Below are 6,185 nucleotides of genomic sequence, written 5' to 3'. Positions count from 1 at the left end.
CTAAAAGACAAACGGAATAAGAAAAAAATATTTTATTAATCCAAAGGAACACAAAAGAGGAGTGAAAGAACATGAGTCAGGTGGAACAAACAGGAAACATAATAAGTTGATATGTATATAATTTAAGGTATATCCATAATTACATTAAATATAAGTGGACTCAATTCTGTTAAAAGACAAAATTGTTAGATTGAATAAAAGATAATAGCTTGACACAAAGAGAAGTTGAATCACTATGTTGTACACCTGAAATTAACATTATATGTGAACTAAACTCAAAAAAAAAATTTAAGAGAATGTAAAAAAAAAAAGATAAAATTCAACTAAAAAAATAAAATCCAAAAATTGAAAGTAACAAGATTTTTAAAATCCAGCTATGCCAAAATATAACTAGAGTAACTATATTAACATTAGACAAAGTAGAGTTTAAGGCAGGAGATATTATTAAAGGATCAGTAGACCATTCTTAATTTGTTTGCAAGTTAATAACATAGTCACAAAATATATGCAGCAAAAATTGACAAAACTAAAAAATACATACACAGATTTGCATCTTAGTATAAGACTTTAGCACTTCTTGTGGTAACCAATAAAACAAATACATCAGCAGACAAAAAAATCAGTTAGAATATGGGTGAACTAAAAATTATCCAACATAACTTAGTTATATGTAGAACACTGTATCCAACAATGGCAAGATTCTTTTTTTCAAGTAGATATTTACTAAAATTGACCATAAGACAAGTCTGAAAAGCAAAGATTTAAATCACTCAAAGTAGGCTCTGATGACAGAAATCTGGAAATCAAGAATAAGAAACTGAAAATCAATAATAGTAAGATAACTAAAAATTTTGTGAATGCTCAAAGGTGTGGAACTTAAGCCATACACTTCTGAATAACCTATAGGCCTAAGAGGAAATTATGATGTAAATTGGGAAATATTTTAAACCAAATGATGATGAAAATATGACATATGAAAACCTAGGAATTACATCTCAAGCTATGCATAGAGGGAAAAGTAGAGCCTTTAAACAAATGTTTAAAAAGAAAAATAGGCTGAAAATCAATGATAGGATTACTTTCTCAGGAAATCAGAAATAGAATAGAAAGGAAACCCAAAGAAGGTAGAAGGAAGAAGGTAAGAACAGAAGATACTAGAAATCAACTGTATAATACAGGAAATCAGTAGAATATCTTCTCAAGTACCCATGGAATTTCAAAAAGATAGACCATTTATCAGGCCATAAAAAGTCTTGAGTTGCAGAATACATCCCCTGAATACAGTAGCGTTAAGTTAGAAATCCATAGTAATAAGATGCCTAGAAAATAACCAAATATTTGGAAATAAGCAACATATGTCTAAACATAGGTGTGCAAGATTAGAAATCACAAGAGAAATTGTTTTACATCTCTAATAAACGATAACAAACACACATTCTATGAAAGTATGTGGTTGCAACTAAAGCAATTCTTGGAGACATATAGCTCTACACATCTATATTAGAAAAGTGTAAGATTATCTAAGATTCAACATTGTGAATCTAGAAAAAGAGAAGCAAATTAAACCCAAAATTTAAGAAAGGAAATTATAACATTAAGAGTAAAAATCAAAGAAAAATTAACAGACAGAAGTTGATTCCTTGAAAAGACTAATAAAATTGATTTTTTAAAACTGACCAAAAAAAAAAAAAAAAAAAGGAAAGAAAATAGAAGTCACCAATATCACAAAAAAAAGAGGGACATTACTGAAGTTTTGACAGGAAAGAAGTAGGATAATAACAGGATATTTGAACAACTTTGTTCCAATCAAGGTAACTAAGATGAGATGGAAAAATTCCTTGAAAAACAGGTTGCAAAAAAATTGACACAAGAAACTGAAAATCTGAAGTTCTAGATCACTTTCTTAAAAATCCAATTTATGATTGGAAAATTGCCCACAATTTGTAGGCCCCATAGCTTCACTGGTATATTCTATCCAACATTTAAGGACAAAAAAATAACAATCTTACACAAACTTTTTCAGCATATAGAGAAGGAGGACACTTTCTGACTCATTTCATAAAGTCAGCAAGACCCTGTTAACAATACCAAACAAAGTCATTTTAAGAAAAGAAAATTAGAGACCAATATTTCTCATGGATAATAGGATGGATTCCAAAATCCTTAACAAAAAATATTAACAGGTCAAATATTGCAATCCATTTATACATGATTGATAGATCAGTCAATCATGACCAAGTAGCATTTGTCCCAGGACAGCAAGGTTGGTTTAACATGAAAATCAGTCACTGAATTTCACCATGGCAACAACTTTAAGCTGTCATTTGTTTCAGTAGAGGCAGAAAAGGCATTTGACAAAATTTAACCATTCGTGATTTTTAAAAATTCTTGGCAACTTAGCAACCTCTTCTACTTGATAAAGGTGTTTTTCTTAATGATGAAAGACTGAATTTTTTTCTCCCCTAAGTTCAGAAACAAGGCAATGATGTCCCCTAAGATTGAAAGCAAGGCAAAAATGTTCATTCTCATCACACACCACTTCTATTCAACATGGTACTAGACGTCCTCACCAATAAAATAAGATAATTTAAAGACAAAATTTAATGGACATGATTACTGCAAATGAAGACATTAAGCAGGCTATTCACAGATGAGATTACTGCATTTGTAAAAAATTCTAAATTACCTTTTTTAAAACTACCATTTGTGTACCAAAAAATGGGAGGGAAAATGTATTAATATCATATTAATATTTGTGTATAACATATTATGTCTGGAAGGATAAACAAGAGACCAGCACAGTGATTACCAACTTGGAAGTGAGGTTAAAAACTCATAGCTAGAATGGGGGACTAGAGAGAGACTTTTTGCTTTCTATGTTATTTAAATTATTAATATTTAAAAATAATATTTTACCTATTCAAAAATCTTTTTTTTTAAAAAAGGTTCTGAAAATCGGCATTGACCTGTCAATGTGGTAAATAATGAGCATCTCTGAGTTACCATAGTTGTCTACACCAACCATGATAGAACTCTCTTATCAGTCTGTAGATTTCATGCAGCACGATCATCATTTCAGAATTACACATATATTTTTAAAGGAAACTTTTCAAGGGTCTTTTATGAACTGTATTCATATAAGCTATAGTTTGACTTGATTATTGATCATTCACATTTTATCCAACATGGAAACCTATTTAATGGTTTCTCATTAAACCTTTCCATGCATCACTATTTAGAAAAGATTGAATGTTATTTCCTTCTCCTTATTTTTCTCAAATACTAAGCAACACACTAAAGTAATAATATAGCAACAATAAAATATAATGTTATTTAGTGTTTACATGCAATACTATACTAAATTCTTTGCATGCATTGTTTCAATATTTAACAGCCATAATTCTGTCAACAAAGATGGAAAAGATAAGAGGTTAAAGGTTTGATTCAGATTCAGATTAAATAGCCATTCTCCAATTAATCATTCATTGTACTCTGTAGTTTGGTACACTTTACCGGTTGAGAATCATGTAGCAGTTGAGAATATGTGTGTGTGTGTGTGTGTGTTATAAGGGAAACTCATAAATGGAAATATTGAAGATTAATGGGTGAAGAACAGCAGAATTTAGATTATGCTTACATGCTCATGTATAAATAGAGTCCAGTTCAAGTAGACATTTGTACAAGAACATAGATCAGAGCAAAACTGTCTTTGTCTTAAGGTAATTTAAACAGTATAAAATTGTTTTACCCTGAATTATTAAAATAATTTAAACTATGTCTACCTGACCAAGGAAGTAATGAATTCTCTCTCTCTTTCTTTTTTTTTTTCCGACTGCTGCTTCTTGCTTCAGTTTTCTTTGTTAATCTTTTGAGGCTATTCGTATTATTCCAAATATTTTATCAGTTTTGAATCCAACCAATAGACTCATTCACTACTTATTCATCTCTATTCATCATAAACATGCACTAATCCACACTGGTAATTTCAACATTCCGAAAATGTCAGAAAACCATATAAATGACATTATATATTATACCCTGAGAATGAAGCGGCAATGACATTATCAGGCCTGCGTAAGCACTCAGTTGATTCCATCTGCTCTTTAGCAATGTATACTAGGATAGCACCAAGAATTCCCTCTGTCACGAATACCTGGACCAGGAGCACTCTACTGCATCCCCAAATTAGGAGTAGCTGTGCTTTTGGCTTCCGAGCTGTAGACAGCTTGGTGGGGGACAGGCACCAAGTTGCCGCTGCTTTCCTCAGCCTCAGACCTAGAAGGGCCTGTCTCGGTGCTCATCTTGTAAACCCTGATAGCTCCCTGCAACAGGAGCCCCCATCTGAGACTAATGAAGGAAAGATGGTTTCTGAAAACCTCCTGCACTACAGAACATTATGCTGTGGCTCTGAACATACTCCTCTTCGTGTATTCTCTCTTCTCCTCTCCCTTCCATATCCATGCCCTTGTTTAGTTCCAGTTTCCATTAGAAATGCTATCTGGGCAGCAAATTTCACAGATTGGATCCATCTCGATGCTGCCATGCAAAGAAAACACATCTGTCTGACTCTTCATTTAAAATAAGGAAAAAAATTGAAATAGCAAAATGCTGTAGTCGCTCTGAGCTATTTCCTAATGAACCAGTTTGTCCCATGAGCTGTACTGAGGAGCTTCTTCTCCTCGGTGAGAACTCTTTATGCATATTAATATTATGCATGTTTTCCATGTGACTCCTTCTGACTTGCCCTCACCCCATCCTTTGAATTCATTTAAATAAAAATAATTTATGTGGACATTCCTTCAGTCAGGATTTTCTCTCCTCTTTTCTTAAAGACATTCATAATATTTCGCTGATGCTTTGCATCCAAACCGAGTCATTATGCTTTTGCATATCATTAGGGCTTTATAAAGAACAACAGCGACATCTGCATGTGCCGCAGCGCCAAGGAGATAGGAAAAATACTGAAAACAAACTCCGTATTGGCTTGGAGGCTGTCTGGCTCTCTCTCTCCCCAGCAGCCCCTGCCACCACTATGGATAGGAGTAATTGTACAGTGTAATCACATCATGCCTCATCTGAATATTCATAACAGAGACAAAGCTTTGGAGGATAAGGGAGGAGTGGGGATAATTTAAATATAAAACAGCATCTCATTTCCAAATCAAGTTGTGCCAGTTAGACTCTGCACTAGGATTCAATATTAAACCAACATTGTTTTGCAGTTTGGAAATTGGAAGTGAAGAAGATGGAAAAGAGAAGACACTTGATAAAGAAGAGATGACATTATATTCTCATTCTTGACCAAGGAAAAACAAAACAAGACAACAACAACAGTGACAGAATAAAAATACTTAAAGTGATATTTGAAGAGTCACCAACAGTGGCTAACCAGCTGCTGTTGTACCAGGAATGAAATAGCCTATTGAGGGAGCTTTAAAAGCTCCCAATTAATATGTTGCGCATGTATTACATCTACAAAGAACTCACTGTATTCCTCTCTCCCCACAAATCCCCCCAATACACACATATTCCCTAACCACCACCTTTCTTTCCTGTCGGGTGCAGGAGAAAAAGATCAGAGCTACAAAATAATTGACTAATCGCTCCGAAAGTGACAACATCCCCCTTAAAAGAAAGGACAAAAACAAACATACAAAAAGGTGACTGTTCATTAATGAAGGGATAAATTACCGATGGCTTCTTCATTCTCTTTAGTTCATTACCCCCCAAAAGAAACTATAATCCACGTGTTAATATTTCTTGTCTTCGTTTTCTTTTGTTTTAATATGATGCTCTTTATTTTTTTTTTAACTGTTGGTATTTGTAGAAGCCTCTGCCACTGCATTCCCCAAAGAGCTACTAGTTTCAACCCACTGGAGTTTATATTCCTTTAATTGTCTAGTGCAGGAACATTTCTGCTGTTTTTAAAAATATACCGCTCTGCAGGAATTAGAAGAATCCAAGGTTGTATCCAACTTCAAAGGTTTCCAAGTCATAATGATTTTAGCAAAAGTAGAAGATAGATCATGGAACAAGTCCCTGTTTGAAGAGAAGCATCATAGGGACCTTTTTTCTTCCCTCTCTCCCCAACTTTGTACTTCTCCTGGCTCTGAATGCCCCTCGCTAACACAGTTTAATGATATGCAAATGAAATATGCATAAAACCATTCTACTGTATGATGATT

The sequence above is a fragment of the Canis aureus genome, unplaced genomic scaffold (assembly GCF_053574225.1).
Source record: "Canis aureus isolate CA01 unplaced genomic scaffold, VMU_Caureus_v.1.0 NW_027326479.1_RagTag, whole genome shotgun sequence".
Taxonomy (NCBI): domain Eukaryota; kingdom Metazoa; phylum Chordata; class Mammalia; order Carnivora; family Canidae; genus Canis; species Canis aureus.
Note: the sequence above shows the minus strand (reverse complement) of the source record.